Source organism: Bufo gargarizans, chromosome 4, assembly GCF_014858855.1.
Source record: "Bufo gargarizans isolate SCDJY-AF-19 chromosome 4, ASM1485885v1, whole genome shotgun sequence".
NCBI lineage: Eukaryota > Metazoa > Chordata > Amphibia > Anura > Bufonidae > Bufo > Bufo gargarizans.
In genome coordinates this window covers 251,948,300-251,968,687 of record NC_058083.1, presented here as the reverse complement: position 1 = coordinate 251,968,687, position 20,388 = coordinate 251,948,300, and positions in this window count along the sequence as shown.

The window sequence follows — 20,388 nt, the reverse complement described above, 5'->3', positions numbered from 1 at the left end:
AGGCGCGCAGCAAGCTCCGTGCGGAATGCCCCAGACCATTAATCCCCAACAAGGTCTGTGAAACGCCAGCTGTGGATCAAAAGATGACGCAGTTTTTGGCCAAAACCGGCTGGAATCCCCGTAAAGGGCTAGATTCCGCTATAAAGAGTTGTCAGGACAAGCTCCTCAACATTTTTGGCCCCCTCGCCAAAATCTTTGAGATGGCCGAATCGGCCAGAGTGGACGGCTCTCCGGTTGATCCGGAGGAGCTTACTGGCTGGATTCAAAGAGCCATTTGCATTGCGGGCAGCACTAACTCCTCCCTGTCCATTGAACGGCGTAAAGCCATTCTTTTTAAAATTGACCCAAAATTGGCCAACTTGGCACTCACTGAGACAGGGAAGGAGGCTCAGGGTCAACTGTTCGGGGATTCCTTCATTAAGGACCTCAGCAGGTACGTTGGAGCATTTACCGCATTGGACAAGGCCCAGTCCTCCATGAAAAGGGTATTTCAGGGACGGGTCTCCACTAGGGCCGGCAGTGGTAGGGGCCGTCTGTCCGGCCGCTCCAGTTATCAAGCCCGCAGCTCGGGCAGAGGCTCCTTCAACCAGAGGCCTCCTTTCCAGGACCAAAGGAATCCCCCCTCGTTCTTCCCGGCCAGAGGCGGCCAATGGCGTTCCAGGTCGGTTAGAGGGAATCCGAGCTACAGAAAATCTTTCGGTAAGTCTTTCCCCAGTGGGGACTTCTTCCACCCCTCGCGTAGGGGGCAGACTCCGTCTATGTTCCCACGTTTGGTCCAACATCACATCAGACCCATGGGTGCTGAACACTGTGCAGGGGTTCCACATAGAGCTTACAGGTTCACCAGATTTCGTCCTTTCTCCCCCTCCCCTGGCGCTACCGGACAGGGAGCTAGTGGACGTAGAACTTTTTTCCCTCTTGCACAAGGATGCGATAGAAAGGGCCCCTCCTACCCGAAGGGGCGTTCTCAGCCACATTTTTCTAGTTCAGAAGAAAGGGGGACAATTTCGTCCAGTCATAAATCTCCGGGCACTGAACTCTGTGGTGCGCTACCGCCACTTCAAGATGGAGGGGATTCACCTCCTTCGGGACTTGCTGATTCTAGGGGACTGGATGGTGAAACTGGATCTCAAAGATGCCTATCTGCCGGTTCCGGTTGCCTCCTCCTCCAGGGACCTTCTTCGCTTCCTGTGGAAGGGCGAAGTGTGCTTTTCAGCGCCTGAAGATCGCCCACCTCCGTGCCGGGGCCTCGTTTGCAGACGCGGTGATTCTGGATCAGGAGGCTCAGGAGGAACTCCGTTGGTGGTTGAGCAACTTGGAAGCCTGGAACGGCAGAGCAATTTTCGGATTCCAACTGGAATTCACGGTAGAGTCGGACGCGAGTCTCCAAGGCTGGGGGGCCCACTGCGAGGGTATCTCCAGTGGGGGTCGATGGTCGGAGTCCGAGACCCATCTTCACTGAATTTTATTTCCGTCCTCCCACTCATGTGTTTTCAGCTATTATTGAGCAGCTTTGAACTTGCAATACGAAGCCTCCGTGCCTTGCTGTAAAACTTAATGATTTTCCTATTTCATGACGTAAAGTCATAGTTTTATTAAAGACACGGAGGCGAGTATTGCCCGCCCTAGGTTTCTCTTGCCCCCCCTGTTGTTATGGTATTTTTGTTATTGACTATTCGACTGTCTTTTATTGTTATTTATGAGGTTTTACCGTTAAGGTTTATTATGGTTTTTGTTTCAGCGACCTTTTTGATGTGCGACCGTTATAGGGTCGAGATTGCGCATTTTGTGCCCATGTGTTTACACTGGCTATATTATTTGTTCTGTTTCAGGTTTAAAACTCCTTGGCAGATGGCATTCCGTGTTGTTCCGGGTTTCCTGAGATGTTAGCCATGTTGGCTTGAGTTCTTCAGTTGGAGGGACCAGAATGGTAGGTGTCGGAACCAGTTCCAGTTCGGTTCATTTTCGGTTGGCGGTTGGTGTCGTGGATTCAAAGAAAGAGGAAGATATGAAGAGGACACTGCTTATTATAGGATCTGTCAGGGGAGGGGCCTTTATTGTTTTGATTATGTTAATTTCTCCTTTGCTGCTATTGGTGGAAGTAAAGAAGGAGAAAGCAATATGAGCCTCCGTGTCTTTAATAAAACTATGACTTTACGTCATGAAATAGGAAAATCATTAAGTTTCATCCTGTATTATACTCCAGAGCTGCACTCACTATTCTGCTGGTGCAGTCACTGTGTACATACATTACTTATCCTGTACTGATCCTCGGTTACATCCTGTATTATACTCCAGAGCTGCACTCACTATTCTCCTGGTGCAGTCACTGTGTACATACATTACTTATCCTGTACTGATCCTGAGTTACAGCCAGTATTATACTCCAGAGCTGCACTCACTATTCTGCTGGTGCAGTCACTGTGTACATACATTACTTATCCTGTACTGATCCTGAGTTACATCCTGTATTATACTCCAGAGCTGCACTCACTATTCTGCTGGTGCAGTCACTGTGTACATACATTACTTATCCTGTACTGATCCTGAGTTACATCCTGTATTATACTCCAGAGCTGCACTCACTATTCTGCTGGTGCAGTCACTGTGTACATACATTACATTACTTATCCTGTACTGATCCTAGAGAAAGTTAATACAAGGCACTAATGTTTTGCGATTCTCCATATTGCCTCCTTTGCTGGCTTGATTAATTTTTCCATCACATTGTACACTGCTCGTTTCTATGGTTACGACCACCCAACATTCCAGTTGCGGTGGTCGTGCTTGCACACTATAGGAAGATCTTCAGCCTATGTGCATTCCTACGGTCTTGGTCAGCAGAGAGGCCAGCACATTTTCCTATAATGATCATCATGACCACCTCTGCTGGATTTTAGGGTGGTCGTAACCATTGAGCAGTATATAATGTGATGGAAAAATTAATCCAGCCAGCACAGGAGGCAATAGGGACAATCACGATACATTAATAAGTGCCTTGTATTAACTTTCTCTACAAGATAAATACCATTTACTGAAGTGAGAGGACCCCTTTAAGCCATTATTCTTATCTGTTTGATAAGAATATTGTGTAATTTAGTGTTTATGAGCTGTCAGCAATTCAGAGATAAGGGCTACAATTCCATCAGAACAGCAACTATATAAGTAATATTAACCCAGTAGAACAAAAACTGCAAAAAAAAATTAAGAACATCCAACTGAAAAAATAAGATTTTTAGCCCAAAATGAACAAAATGCAATCATAAAAGGAAAATTGTAACTTTAGGTGTCTTTAGCCTTCAGATCTTTGATGATTAGCGGCAGAGATATCAGAGGGCAGATTGCTAACAAGTAACTTGGTCCTTCTTGCTGATTGCCTTTGGGCCACCAGGTGCCCTCTCTGTAGCGCCTGCTCTCTCCGATATTTGGCGGTTGTACAGGATGGTCTTTTTTTGCTAAAAAAACAAACATGATTTGTAAAGAAGAATGTGGTGGTTTTGCAGCAATTAATAAAATCTTAAAACTGTAGAAGAATCCACGCCCCATGTAACTATACCCCCAAACATGTAGTAAAGATCCTGTTCTAGGAACCTGGCAAGTCAAACCTCCAGCAATCAGCTGCAATCATTAGTGAAAGCTGCAGGCAGCTGTGCATTTCTCCTGCAGCGGCCACTGCAGGACAAATGTGGTATTACATGACATCCTCTCTAATAAATGAGCCACCATGTAATACAACATGGAGCTGAGTCCTCCAGAGCACTAGGGGTATGTGAGGACAATACACACACACAAGTAACTAAGCATAATATAGCACATCCAGAGACCTCCTGGAAGATGTTAGTACAATTAATGCCATGCACCATTAAAGTGACGTTAGTGAAGCTGCTGAGATATGTTATGGCAACAGATGTACTGTATGGGGGCATCACAATGGCTGCACTTTATTCTGTATGAGGGTTGGATTACAATTCTCATGGTAAAAGTCATGAGAGGGGAACATCTCCTACACTCAAGCCTTGATAATAACATTTATTGTACTAGACACATTATATGATGGGAAACATAATGCTAGAGCTCTTCGACAATATACAATTTTCCCAGTAAATAAGGGTCCCGGAGATGCTATAAAAAGGTATTTGTAGCATGTTCTGCTCCATTATTTCATGACATGTCTTTATAGTGGCCACAGCTCAGTTTTCTGACACAGAGCAACAAATCCCCTGCTTAGACAAAGAGATTTTTGTCAGTCTATAATCACCACTAGGGGGAGCTCACTGCACAATAAAACTGCTCCTATGAAAACGTAATGACGCTTCAGCTCCTTCTAGTGGTGGCTTCGGGTAGTGTGTGTCGGAACTGACAGGATGTTGTAGGAAATGTCACAGACACTAGACTTAGACAATGATGCCTCACGTCAAAGATTAACAGGTTATACTAAAGTAACGCAGTAGGAGGGGTAAAATTACTGACCTGGAACAGGATTAGGACATCTACTAGGTCTCCAGGGCACTCAGATTTGACCATTCTCTGGAGTTATTCACACAACAAAGCCTCTGTACTCAATTATAACAACACACAGTCTCTGATGCCTTAGTTAATATTGCTATTGATACGTCAGGTGCCTCCTGCTTTTTGACTAACTCCTCTGTAGATGTGTCACTGGTAGCTTTGCAACTTTTAACACAAGCCAGCTGCTCCTTGTAGTCTCTGGTTCTCAGATCGCTCTACTGCATTGGGATACACAAAGGCTTCCACCATCTTCAAACGTGGCACCAACCATGCTGTCTCCTTTGAAAGTGGTAAGTCACCAACCCAAGATCTATACACGTCCCTCTCATGGCCAACCCCCCTCAACCACCACCACCACCAACACCACCATCTCAGGTTAGAGTCCCTAATAAGTATCTTAGACCCAACCAGCAAAGCATTGACAGCTGTTCCTATGTGATAATTGTAGGACTTGTTTGAACCTTCCCCGACTGACGTGAGGTTTGGGAAGTTTCTAATGACACCTACATTTACTGCATTGGACGTGAACAGCTGTCACCGCAATAAATGCTGCGGCTTATAAAGGAAAGAACGCACTGAATTATTAACATCAAAGCCGCTGCTGTCACTTTAAATATTAACAATTTGGTTTGGGCTGCTCATTGTCAATGCTGGACGGTCGGATGTGCTGCCACCATGTGGCCATTAATAGAACGCAATGTCTGATTGCTAATATCTCCGAGACGTCTCCGCAGCTCATTCCGTTTAAAAAAAAAAGTTCTATATGATGGTGTCTACGATATTCTCTGTCTGAAATACCACCGATATTAACTACACAGAAAGGAACTGAACAGGGTATCTAAGCTTATCATGTGTCATCCGGTCACTGAGCAGATGTATCTAAGGCCTGTTTTACACTCGCGTTGTAGAATTCCGGTTTTGCGATCCAGCAGAGAATCTCAAAACTGGGCCAAAACGGTTTTGTTTTGTCCCCATTCATTGTCAATGTGGACAAAACTGATCAGGATGCATTCCGTTCCATTTGGTTGCATTTTTTTGACGGACACAAAACCGATGCAAGCTGCGGTTTTGTGTCCGGTCTGCGAAACGGCAATAAAATCTATGTAAGTCAATAATGCAGATCAGAAACAAATGGATCCGTCACCCATTGCCTTAGGGTCCATTCACACGCTTATCATGTGTGCTACTGTCTTCTGAGCATGAGCTTCTAAGCTGTTCAAGTATGACACTGCCGTTTGCGATACGTTGTGCATATCATGTGCAATATCATGTGCGATACGTTGTTTAACCAGTGTGCGATCATGTGCGATACGCTGTTTAGCCAGTGTATCTAAGCCTGTCATGTGTCATACTAATATACTAAGCCTATCATGTGTCATACTGATGTACTAAGCCTATCATGTGTCATACTGATGTACTAAGCCTAGCATGTGTCATACTGATGTACTGAGTCTATCATGTGTCATACTGATGTACTAAGCCTATCATGTGTCATACTGATGTACTAAGCCTCTCATGTGTCATACTGATGTACTAAGCCTATCATGTGTCATACTGATGTACTAAGCCTCTCATGTGTCATACTGATGTACTAAGCCTAGCATGTGTCATACTGATGTACTAAGCCTATCATGTGTCATGCTGATGTACTAAGCCTATCATGTGTCATACTGATGTACTGAGTCTATCATGTGTCATACTGATGTACTAAGCCTCTCATGTGTCATACTGATGTACTAAGCCTAGCATGTGTCATACTGATGTACTAAGCCTATCATGTGTCATGCTGATGTACTAAGCCTATCATGTGTCATACTGATGTACTAAGCCTATCATGTGTCATACTGATGTACTAAGCCTATCATGTGTCATACTGATGTACTGAGCCTATCATGTGTCATACTGATGTACTAAGCCTAGCATGTGTCATACTGATGTACTGAGTCTATCATGTGTCATACTGATGTACTAAGCCTATCATGTGTCATACTGATGTACTAGGTCTATCATGTGTCATACTGATGTACTAAGTCTATCATGTGTCATACTGATGTACTGAGTCTATCATGTGTCATGCTGATGTACTAAGCCTATCATGTGTCATACTGATGTACTAAGTCTATAATGTGTCATACTGATGTACTAAGCCTATCATGTGTCATACTGATGTACTAAGTCTATCATGTGTCATACTGATGTACTGAGTCTATCATGTGTCATACTGATGTACTGAGTCTATCATGTGTCATACTGATGTACTAGGTCTATCATGTGTCATACTGATGTACTAAGCCTATCATGTGTCATACTGATGTACTAAGCCTATCATGTGTCATACTGATGTACTAAGCCTATCATGTGTCATACTGATGTACTAAGCCTAGCATGTGTCATACTGATGTACTAAGTGTATCATGTGTCTGTAACAGTGGCTGCTGTCCGCCGCTTTTCCACCGCTGCGCTCAGACCTGTGGCCGGTGCTTTCCATTTCACCGCTGCGGTCCTGGGTTCTGTTTCTGTAAGGTGTTCTTGCTTTTGAAGATTCCGCTCCACAGCTTTCAGCCCTGGACACAGGATAAGTTCAGCTGGTTTTGTGTTACACTGCTCTAAGGGTGGAGCACATCACTCCCTGGGCTGTGTGGGTTAGGTCAGGTAACCTTGCTGACCAACTCCGGCTCTTCTGCAGATATTCAAGTGGCTCAGCCCCCCAACCAGATGCCTCAGTGTCAAGGTCCTTGAATTTGCTGCTTCCTGATACTCTTGTGTGCTCCTGATCTATACTTTGTCCCTGGACTCTGCTTTTTGTCTGATCCCTGCCTGCTTGCTTAGTCTATTCTGTTGCCGACCCGGATTGCCTGACCCGTACCTGTGCCGCATGCTCTGACCTATTGCCTGTCTGACCTCATCTCTGCCTTATCCTTTGGTCCTGCACCGTTGCTCCTGGTAACGTCTCTGCCCCCCTGACTATGCTTGTACTTCCAGGACCTACTCAAGTACCTCCTGGTCCACCTGGACCAGCTGCCACTGACTTGGGGATTGCTCTGGAGTAGCCCCTGGCAACTACCCTAACGGCTCAAGTCTATCCTCATCATCTGAGGCTCTAGTGAAAACCAGGTAGTTGCTTAGACATGCCCCTCCAGAGTATAGCCAGTCAGTGGCACAGTGGGTTCACACCCGCTGATCCGTGACAGTGTCATACTGATGTACTAAGCCTATCATGTGTCATACTGATGTACTAAGCCTATCATGTGTCATACTGATGTACTAAGCCTATCATACATGAAAATGTCCTGAATGAGGAAAAGGTGCAACCCTTAAATACTACGGACACCTTTGGTGCAATTTTCTATGATTGAATTTTACTAATTTTGGTCTAAAAATAATTTTCTTTTGCAGAGTGTCACTTCTCAGTCCCCTCAGCTGATGGCTCATGTGAGGCCTTATCCAGGGGTGGACTGGTAACTTAGTGGCCCTGGAAAGAAACCTAAAGGTGCCATTTTCTGTCTTCCACCTAAAATTGTCTCTAATTAAAATATGGAGCAGGGGGCTAAGGAGGTGAAATTCAGGCCACAGCAGTTGAATTTAGGAGGGCATGTGTGATTGCTGGCCGAAGAGAGAGGAGGGCTTGGGTGGCCCCCTGGGCATCGGCCAACCTGTAAGGTCTATGGCCAATCTAAACTTTTATCAAATTGATAAGAATAGGGTTGAAATGAGTGCTCATGAGGTCAGAAGATCAGAGGTAAGGCTTCACATGAGCCATCAGGTAATGGGACTGAGAAGTGGTACTGACTGATTTTGAACCCTTGTAGGGTATCTAAAAAAATAAAAAAGGCCAATTGAAAAAAAGGTTTTTAGCGCAAAATGAGTAAAATGCAACCATAAATTTTTTTTTGCCTCAGAGGCGCCCATAGCCTTTAAACACACTGGGGCACATTTACTAATCATGTGGCGCCAGAATTATGGTGTAAAATGTATCAATAGTTTTCTCAAGAATGAAACACACCAGAAAGTGCTTTGAATGTCAAAGTTGGCGGAACTACCAAATTGGCGTACATTATGCCTCATTTATCAACTTATGTTCAGCTTAAGGCTACATGCACACGAACGTATTTTGTTTCCATGTCCGTTCCGTTTTTCTGAGGATTGGATGAGGACCCATTGATTTCAATGGGTCTGCAAAAAATGCTGACAGTGCACTGTGTGCTGTCCGCATCAGTATGTCTGTTCTGTAGCCCTGCAAAAAAGATAGAACATGTCTAGAGATGAGCGAAACAAAGTTGACAAAGTGGATTTTGATCCAAATTTCAGGAAAATTTTGATTCGCACCGAATCCGAATTTCCTCACGCTTCGTGGTAACAAATCGCATGGCTGCTGCACGTGTTAGGACATGGAGCTAAGAACTCTGGGAACGAGGGATCACCCACAATGTCACAGCCCTATAAATACCCCCAGCCATCTTGGATTCAGCCATTTTCCAGTGTACTTAGTGCAGGGAGAGACGTTAGCAGGCGCTAGGGACAGTGCGAGGAAAGACTTTAAAACTATTATTTTGCTGAATAGAAGTTCAGGAAAGATCATTAGAAGTGTAAGGAAAGGACAGGGAGGAATCATTCCACAGCATTTATGTAGAACAGGGTTCAGTAGGGGAGGTTACAGCCTGGGGAATGGGAACAATCCTATTACACCTTGCTGCACTGACTGCGGATCCATATTGTCATTATACAGCTCTGTAATTCCAGCAAACCGCTCTTGTTATTGTGGTGCAGGTGCTGTGTGATACAGGCATTAACAGGGGTTATTACTAGGAAATATTTATACGTCTTATTTGCCCTTGTGCGGTGCAGTTATATGTTCTAAAGCCTTCTTTGACTTGTATTAGTGGGGAAAAAAGGGCTTATTAACCGTTGTGTGGTGAAGTGCGAAAATTAGAGCCCTTTTGGCGAGTATTAGTGGAAAAATATATATATATTATTTGCTGTTACGAGGTGCAGTTATATGTTCTAAAGCCCTTTTAGGCGTGTATTAGTGGCAAAAAAAAGGGCTTATTAGCCGTTGTGTGGTGAAGTGAGAAAATTACACCTTCAACCCTGGCCCTGTTTTCACCTTCCTGACCAGGCCATTTTTTGCAAATCTGACCAGTGTCACTTTATGTGGTAATAACTTTAAAACGCTTTTACTTATACAGGCCATTCTGAGATTGTTTTCTCGTCACATATCGTACTTCATGAGAGTGGTAAAAATGAGCAAAAAAATCATTTTTATTTAAAAAAAAATACCAAATGTACCAAAAATTTGGAAAAATTAGCAAATTTCCAAATTTCAATTTCTCTACTTTTCGAATAGATAGTAATACCTCCAAAAATAGTAATTATTTTACATTCCCCATATATCTACTTAATGTTTGGATCATTTTGAAAATTCAATTTTATTTTTTGGGGACGTTAGAAGGCTTAGAAGTTTGGAAGCAAATCTTGAAATTTTTCTGAAAATTTACAAAACCCACTTTTTAAGGAGCAGTTCCGGTCTGAAGTCACATTTGTGAGACTTACATAATAGAAGCCACCCAAAAATGACCCCAGTTTAGAAACTACACCCCTCAAGGTATACAAAACTGATTTTACAAACTTTGTTAACCCTTTAGGTGTTCCACAAGAATTAATGGAAAATGGAGATGAAATTTCAGAATTTCACTTTTTTGGCAGATTTTACATTTTAATCCAATTTTTCCAGTAGAAAAGCAAGGGTTAACAGCCAAATAAAACTTAATATTTATTACCCTGATTCTGTGGTTTACAGAAATACCCCACATGTGATCGTAATCTGCTGTACAGGCACACGGCAGGGCGCAGTAGGAAAGGAACGCCATATGGTTTTTGGAAGGCAGATTTAGCTGAACTGGCTTTTAGATGCCATGTCCCATTTGAAGCCCCCCTGATGCACCCCTACAGTAGAAACTCAAAAAAAAGTGACCACATTTTGGAAACTACAGGATAAGGTGGCAGTTTTGTTGGTAATATTTTGGGGTACATATGATTTTTAATTGCTCTATATTAAGTTTTTTGTGAGGTAAGGTAACCCAAAAATTGATGTTTTGGCACCATTTTAATTTATTTTTTAACAACATTCATCTGAAAGGTTAGATCATGCGCTATTTTTATAGAGCAGGTTGTTACGGACGCAATTATATCAAATATGTCTACTTTCTATGATGTTTGTTTCAGTTTTACATAATAAAGCATTTTTTAAAACAAAAATTAGGTTTTTGTATCTCCATTTTCTGAACGCCCTATTGTTTTTTTATTTTTCTGCCAATCGTCTTGTGCAGGGGCTAGTTTTTTACTAATATGTCTACTTTTTGTTATTTATTTAAGTTTTAAAAGCATTTTTTTTAAACTAAAATAATGATATTTTAGTGTATCCATAGTCTGAGAGCCATAGTTTTTTTTATTTTTTGACCGATTCTCTTAGGTGGGGTTTCATTTTTTGCGGGATGAGATGACGGTGTGATTGGTCCTATTTTGGGGGGCATACGCCTTTTTATCACTTGCTGTTGACATTTTTGTGATGTAATATGACAAAAATGGCTTTTATATCAGTTTTTTTTTTACTGTGTTCACCTGAGGTGTTAGGTCATGTGATATTTTTATAGAGCTGGTTGTTATGGACGTGGCGATACCTAATATGTATATATTTTTTATGTATTTCACTTTAGCACAATGTTGATGTTTTAGTGTCTCCATGTTCTGAGAGCTATAGTTTTTTTTTTTTTTTTTATTTTTTGGGCGATTGTCTTAAGTAGGGGCTAATTTTTCGTGGGATGAAGTGACGGTTTTATTGATACTATTTTGTGGGACATATGCCTTTTTGATCGCTTGGTGTTGCACTTTTTGTGATGTAAGGTGACAAAAATGGCTTTAAAAAAAAAAAAGTTATGGTGTTTATCGGACAGGGTGGATCATGTGATATATTTATAGAGTCGGTCATTACGGACGCAGCTATACCTAATATGTGTGTTGTTGTTTTTTTCCAGTTTTTTTTATAAAATAAGGGGAAAGGGGCATTTTTTTTCTTTTTTACTTTATAAATTGATTAACTTTATAAATTTTATTAAAAATACTTTTTTTACTTTCTTTTCTTTACTTTATTTCTGATGTTCACTTTTGGGGGTCTGATCCCCTCTGCAATTACATTACAATACATCTGTATTGTAATGCATTGCCTGTTCATGTACTACAGTGAGTAGTACACTAACATGTTGCCTAGGAGACGGGCCTGAGGCTGGATCTCCTCGGCACCCGTAGAAGGAAGTTCCCAATGCCATGCAAGGCTCTGCACGGCATCGGGCTGCCTTGTCACGCATCGGGTCCCCGCCACAGCAGTGCTGGGACTCGATGCGATAACTCACCCGACACAAACCCCTTCTATGTCACGGTCAGCGCGGACTGCGGCATAGAAGGGGTTAATACGCCGGCATCGGCTTTTACAGCGATGTCGGCAGATACAGCAGGGGCCTGGCTACCAAGGACTGCCGGGCCCCTGCTGTGATTGCATGCGCACTGCTCCGGTGCCCTCGCGATCACCATGACGTACTATTACGTCAAATTGCAGGAACGCAGTGGTTCCCATGACGTAGTAGTACATCATAGGTCGGGAAGGGGTTAACTTCCTATTATTTATTTATTTGATCTAACAGTACTGTATGTCAGGCAGAGAAGTGCCAGGCCCTGCACAGAGGAGTGACAGAGGCCTAAACGTTTCTTCGTCCCAAGTGACATCAGACACCCCCAGCCAAGAGTCGGTGGGTTTGTCAGACACAACCCTTAGTTGGCATGGCCTGAGAGCAGGCCTGTGCCCTCACCTGTCCTCAACCTGCCTCTGTCCTTTTCTGTTCCCTCAGCCAGAGAAGTATTATATGCTGTGGGCTCAGCTACACTATACAGCGAGGACGAGCTACTAGAGGACAGTCAGCAGCTACTGGCCAGCCAAGATGTGAAGGAGACATCCGCCGCTTCCTCCAGTAGGCGGGCAAGTAGTGATGAGGAGAGTGGTGTGGGAGCTGGTGTTGCGAGTGGTCAGGCTTCTGACCAGAGACTGTTGAGGAGGACATAAGCGACGTGCAGACAGTACTTGATGATGATAATGTAGCGGATCGAACTTGGGATCCGGGTGATTTAGGGGCTTCATCATCATCGGGAGAAGAGGGTGGCAGCTTGCCCGTGAGGCAGCGGCGGAGCCAGAAATTCACTAGCAAGGCCAGGAATCAGCAGGGTGGCAGCAGTGGGAGGTCAGGAGCCAAACGTGCCCGGGTAGACCACCCGCTTCGCAGGATCCTACCTTCCCGGGAAGTAGTGGTGCAGGTGTTCATGGAAGCAGCGGCGGGAGTAGTCAGTCATTGTGGAGTGTTGGGGGTAAAATCACCTACTCGACGGTGTGGCAGTTTTTTGTTAAGCCGTCGGAGGAGGCGAACATGGCCATTTGTAGCATCTGTGAGAAGAAGGTGAAGCGTGGCCAGGATGCCAATGTTGGCACCACAGCCCTGCGTCAACATATGCAGCGTCACCATAAAGTGGCCTGGGAGAACCGTGGCTCCGATGTGGTGGTCCAGTCTGCCGCAGCAACTGCTGCATCACCCAGTGGCACGCACCCGATTTCAGGCAGTCAAGGCTCCACCACCTCAGCCGAAGGAAGCTGTCTGTCCTTCCCATCATCTGCTGGTCCTGATGCTCCTGCTCAACCAACTCCTCGTCAGTCATTTTGTCAGCAATCGATCACCAAAGCGATTGCCATAAGACAAAAGTATGTGTGCACTCATCCGACGGCACAGAAGCTGAACGTGCTCCTGGCCAAGTTGCTGGTGATGCAGTCCCTCCCTTTCCAAGTGGTGGACTCTTCACCTTTCAGAGAATTGATGGCTTGTGCCGAGCCGAGGTGGAGAGTCCCAAGCCGTCATTTCTTTGCCAAAAAGGCAGTAGCAGCCCTGCACACATATGTAGAACAGAAGGTGGGCCAGTCCTTGAGCCTGTCAGTGTCTGCCAAAGTGCACGGCTGTGCCGATGTGTGGAGCTGTAACTACGGTCAGGGACAATACATGTCCTTTACGGCCCACTGGGTGAATGTGGTTCCTGCACAGCCACATCAGCAACTTGGCCAGGTGACGCCGCTTCCGCCTTCACGTTCTCACGTTGGTCCTATGACAATGTCCGCCTCTGCCTCATTCTCCATCGTGTCCTCAGCCTCCTCTGCAGGGACAATTCACAATGCTCCTCCAGCATACCACATGTGCAGGGCACGGCAGTGTCACGCTGTTCTGCACCTCGTTTGCCTGGGCGAACGGAGTCTCAGAAGGGAGAAACTGCTCTGTGTCCTGGCTTTCTTCAGAACAACTCAAAATCGGAACCATGGTGACCATCAACGGGAACGCACCCTGCATGGCACACGTGTCCAATCTGTTTGTCAAGCGGTTAATGAAGTTTTACACACATCTGCAAGACATCCTAAAAATGACCAGGAAACTTTGCATGCACTTCAGCCACTCATACACCGAAAAGCACACCCTACTTGAGCTGCAGTGGCAGAACGGCATACTCCAACATAGGCTGCTATGCAACATTTCCACCCATTGGAATTCCACCCTCCATATGTTGGACCGACTATACGAACAGAGAAAGGCCATCAAGAATTTCTTAATGATCCAAGCGGACAGTAGTACTTCCCTGTGTAACTTCGATGTCAGCCAGTGGCAGCTCATGCGTGACACCTGCCGTTTGCTTAGGCCCTTTGAGGAGGCCATGTTATTTGTCAGGACTATGGGATGAACAATGTCATTCCACTGCTTCATGTCCTGGAACAGATGCTGGTAAATCGGGCTCGCCAGGGGGACAGGAGACGTGGAGCCTAGATCTCATGGCCACATGAGCCCTGTGGGGGCTGAACTCGAGGAGGAGGAGGACATTGGAGCACAAGCAATGTGTAGTGAAATAGGTGGTTTTTCTACACAGGTGACAGGAGAGGAGGAGCAGGAGCAGCCAGAGGAGCTACAGGAAGACGAGGCAGAGTACCCAGACACACTGTGGTAGTATGCAGTGGAGATGGAGGCAGGGAGTACCTCCGAGTGACTTGCACAAATGGCCTAATGCATGCTCACTTGCTTGCGTAGTGACAGCCGAATTGTCACCATTTGCAACGGGATGACTTCAGGCTCTCCACCTTGTTGGACCCTGGCTACTGGTCCAAAAAGGGAGCTTTTTTACACCCGCTGAGAGGGAGGAAAAACTGAACTACTATAGAGACATACTATGTAGTCAGTTGCCCGCTGCGCCATCGTCCATCCTCACGCAGGTCTGACCGGGGGGGCCCTCTGTGCTCACGTTCCTCTGCCATGGCTTCTGTGGCAGAATGGGGGTAGGAGCAGTTCCACCTCCATCAGCAGCAACTTGAGTCTAGAGTTGCTGATGAGCAGCTTTCTTCACCCGCCTAGTGAAGAAACTACTCACCAACAGCAGCAGCAGCTAGACCTGGAGCAGAACCTGAACCAGCAGATGGTGGCATACTTGGACAGCACCCTGCCACCCTACATTGAAGATCCGCTGGACTACTGGGCAGACAAACAGGATTTGTGGCCGTAACTGTCAGAGTTTTCCCTGGAAAAGTTGTCTTGCCCGGCCAGTAGTGTGGAATCAGAGCGGGTGTTAAGTGCGGCAGGGGCCATAGTTACCCCAAGAAGAATTCGCCTGTCCACCCAAAATGTGGAGAGACTGACCTTTGTCAAGATGAATCAGGCGTGGATCAGCCAGGATATCCACCCACCAATGCCTGATGCATCAGATTAGATCATCCATGGTGCCACACCAACACTTTCACAAAAGAGACCGTTTTCTTCTGGCTACCTGCCTCAGCTACTATCCATTCATGTGTCATCTCTGTTTTGAATCCACTCCTGTTTTTTTAGGTTTTAGCAATGCTGATGGATTACTGACCAAATGCTGACCGAGTGAAGGCGGATGCTCCACAGACAGGATCCGGTTTTTGGGGGCTATTGTTCTGACGGATCAGAGGAAGGGCAAAATAATCAGTGGCGTCAACACAAACTTACTGCTGACCCCCTCTCCACTCTGTCGGGGGGCTCTACTGGTATAAGTGTTTAATAGAACAGGTTCTGTAGACATCTATGTGGAATCAGCTGACTGACGGTGTAAAAGGAGTGCGCTTCTTCTTGACTCTAACATCGACCTGTAAGGCTGAGTTCATACTTGAGTTATTTGGTCAGTTTTGGCTCCGTGACTGCCCAAATAAGTGACGTGTGCAGTGATTCTAAGAGCGACGCCTGTCATCTGCATGTCATACTGACAACAGTATTATTTCACTACCACAGCAGACTCCCTATGCGTGATACTGCAAGGCGCAGTGTTCTACACCACTATACAGGCACAGTGTTCTACACCGCTATACAGGCACAGTGTTCTACACCGCTATACAGGCACAGTGTTCTACACCGCTATACAGGCACAGTGTTCTACACCCCTATACAGGCACAGTGTTCTACACCACTATACAGGCACAGTGTTCTACACCCCTATACAGGCACCGTGTTCTACACCTCTATACAGGCTCTCTGCAGCCAGGAAATAGCTGGTTTTTTAAGCGATTCGCCATGAATAAATTCGGATCGAACCAAATTTTTTCAAAAAATTCAGCAGATTCTCATCTCTAAACATGTCCTATTCTTTTCCATTTTGCGGACAAGTATAGGCATTGTTACAATGGATCTGCAAATAAATACGGATGCCAAAAGGATGTCATCAGTTTTTTTTGTGGACCAGTGTTTTGCGCACCGTAAAACACATATGATAGTGTGAATGTAGCCTAAAGGGCACAAAATGTAGCAGTGGATTAAGCTTGCTTCTGTGGTAGTGTAAATTTTTAACCCCTTCTATCCGGGGCCAGTTTTCACCTTCCTACCCAGGCAATTTTTTTGCAAATCTGACGTGTCACTTTATGTGGTAATAACTTTAGGACACTTTTAGTTATTCAAGCCATTTTGAGATTGTTTTCTCATGACACATTGTACTTCATGACAATGGTAAATTTGAGTCGTTATATTTCACCTTAATTTAGAAAAAAAATCAAAAATTTACCAAAAATTGGGAAAAATGCACAATTTTCTAATTTGAATTTCTTTACTTTTAAGACATATAGTAATGCCTTATAAAATAGTTATCAGGCATCATTCCCCATATGTCTACTTTATGTTCGCATCATTTTGTAAATGTCCTATTTTTTTTTTTAGGACGTTAGAAAGCTTAGAATTTTAGAAGCAATTTTTCACATTTTCAAGAAAATTTTTAAAACCATTTTCTAAGCACCAATTCAGTTATAAAGTGATTTTGAGGGGCTTATGTAGTGTAAAACACCAGTAAATGAACCCATTTTAGAACGTACACCCCTCAAATTATTCAAAACTGATGATACAAACTTTGTTAACCCCTTAGGTTTTCCACAAGAATTAAGGGAAAATAGGTGGCCAGTGCGGCCCCCCCCCCCCCTATTAAAATCATTGGTGGCTGGGGAGGGATGGGGGTCTGGCCCCTGCTGCCTGGCAGCACCCGATCTCTTACAGGGGGCTGAGATCCGCATAATTAACCTCTCATGTGCTGCACCTGAGGGGTTAATTGTGCGGATCACAGCCCCCTGTAAGAGATCGGGTGCTGCCAGGCAGCAGGGGGCAGTCATGTACACAGTTCTTAGTATATTCTAACTTGAAGTGTCCCCATCACCATGGGAACGCCTCTGTGTTAGAATATACTGTTGGATCTTAATTTTCACGATCGTGAAGACTCAGATCTGAAAAAGCTAATACTATTATTTTCCGTTATAACCATGTTATAACAGAAAACTAATAAAGTGAAGTTCTAGGTCCCTATTGACTTCAATGGGTTTTGGGTCCATGTTCGGGTCCCGAACCTGAACTTTTATTTAAAGTTCGGTCGAACTCCCCGAACATCTAGGTGTTCGCTCAACTTTAATGGTAAGGCATGAACAAGTACAGGCGATAGTAGATTGGGTTGCTGACAGTGGATCCAGTTCCTTCACATTGTCTCACACCCAGTCTCCTGCGGAAAGACCACAGTTGGCACCTGCAGCTGATGTCCATCAGTCTGTCACCTCACCCCCTTGCAAATCAGCCAAGCAGTCTGAGCCCCAAGTCATGCAGCAGTCTCCTCTGCTTTTTGATGACTCTGTTAGCAGGGTTTCCCAGGGCCATCCATCTAGCCCTGTCCCACAAGTGGAAGAGATTGAGTGCACCGATGCCCAACCACTTATCTTTCAAGATGACCGATGCCCAACCACTTATCTTTCAAAATGAGTACATGGGAGGACCATCGCAGCACGTCTCGGATGATGACGAAACACAGGTGCCAACTGCTGGGGCTTTCGAAAGTGTGCAGACCGACAAGGAAGGCAGGGGTGAAGACTGGGTGGAAGATGATGTTGAGGACGATGAGGTCCTCGACCCCACATGGAATAAAGGTCATGCGAGTGACTGATGTAGTTGGGAGGAAGAGGCTGTGGTCGCAAAGAGCCACCAGCACAGCAGAAGAGGTAGCAGGGTGCAAAAGCGAAGTGGCCGTCCTCTAGACAGTACGCCTGCTACTGCCCACCGCAGCAAGGGACCGAGCACACCAAAGCCAGCTCCAAGGAGTTCCCTGGCGTGGCAGTTCTTCAGACAATGTGCTGATGACAAGACACGAGTGGTTTGCACGCTGTGCAATCAGAGCCTGAAGCGAGGCATAAACGTTCTCAACCTGAGCACAACTTGAATGACCAAGTGCAAAGGTCTCTGGCTCCTTCTGCTTCCTCTTCTGCTGCAGTCGCGGCCTCTTCATCCACCTCTGGAGTGACAGTGCCACCTGCCACCCCGCAAACAGAGGATCTGCCAGCAACACCAACACCTGGGTCACCAAGCATCTCCATAATGTCCCACGGAAGCGTTCAGCTCTCCATCTCCCTACGCTGGAGAGGAAGATGAAGTACCCCCCTACCCACCGCGATCCCTAGCCCTAAATGCCAGCATTTCTAAATTACTGGCCTTTGAAATGCTGTCATTCCCTCTGGTGGAGACTGATAGTTTTAAAGGTCTTATGGCGGTGGCTGTCCCACAGTACGTCGTGCGGAGCCGCCACTACTTTTCCAGGCGAGCCATCCCTTCTCTGCACAACCAAGTAGGGGACAAAATCAGGTGTGCACTGAGCAACGCCATCTGTGGCAAGGTGCACCTGACTATGGATACGTGGACCAGTAAGCACGGTCAGGGACATTATATCTCCATAACAGCACACTGGGTAAATGCGGTGGCGGCTGGGCCTGAGGCGGATAGCAGTTTGGCGCATGTCCTTCCACCACCGAGCATTGCAGCGCGCTTCAGTTTGCCTCCTTTTGCTTCCTCCTCCTACTCTGCTTTCTCATCCTCTACCGGCTCCTCATCCGGTCAGCGTAACACCTTCACCACCAACTTCAGCACAGCCAGGGGTAAACGACAGCAGGCAGTTTTAAAACTTATCTGTTTGGGGGACAAACCCCGCACCGCGCATAAGCTGTGGACGGGCCTTGAACAACAGAACAATGAGTGGTTTGTGCCAGTCAGCCTCAAGTCCGGCCTTGTGGTGTGCGATAATGGGCGAAATCTCGTAGCAGCTCTGGGACTAGCCGGTTTGACACACATCCCTTGCCTGACGCATGCGCTGAATTTGGTGGTGCAGAGATTCCTTAAAAATTACCCCGATATGTCAGAGCTGCTGCATAAAGTGCGGGCCGTCTGTTCGCGCTTTCTGCGTTCTCACCCTGCTGCTGCTCCCCTGTCTGCGCTGCAGCGTAACTTCGGCCTTCCCGATCACCGCCTCATATGCGACGTGCCCACCAGGTGGAACTCCACCTTGCACATGCTGGACAGACTGTGCGAGCAGCAGCAGGCCATAGTGGAGTTTCAGCTGCAGCACGCACGGGTCAGTCGCACTGCGGAACAGCACCACTTCACCACCAATGGTTGGGCCTCCATGCGAGACCTGTGTTCCTTGTTGCGCTGTTTCGAGTACTCCACCAACATTGCCATTTCTCAGCGTTACTATCCCACTTCTATGCCTCCTTGACAAAATGCTGCTGGCGATGATGAAAGAGGATGTGACACAGGAGGAGGAGGAGGAAGAGGGATCATTTTGTAGGGTTTCCGGCCAGTCATTCCCAAGTGGCTCCGAGGGTGGGTTCCTGCACCCACAAACCCAAGGTACACAATTGTCCAGCCAGGGCACAGTTCTGGAGGATGAGGAGGTGGAGGATGAGGAGGAGGAGATGGAGGAGGAGGAACCATGTTCACAGCAGGGTGGCACCCAGACCAGCTCATGGCCATCACTGGTGCGTGGATGTGGGGATACAGAGGACACAGACGATACACCTCCCACAGAGGACAGCTTTTCGTTGCCTCTGGGCAGCATGGCACACATGAGCAATTACATGCTGCAGTGTCTCCGCAAACGACCGCCGTGTTGCCCACATTCTAACTTGTGCTGATTACTGGGTGGCCACGCTGATGGATCTGCAATAGAGCAAAGACCGCAGTACGGTGCAAATGATGCAGTGGGTCAGGATATGTATATATATATTTTATGAGTTGTTCGTGACGCCAATTGCAGCTTGCGCAGGTACTGTTGCAGGGCCCTTTAAGATGTAATAACTCACGTACCAGGTGAGGAATGCCAGAGAGGGATAGTGTCTCTGTGTAGTAGGTATGGTGTCAACGGTGTCTCCTACCTGGGTACGGCTGGACTCCTGGATCCTGGCTCACTTGCAATAAAATGAGTGTTGTTAATAGGAGTAATTGAGGAACT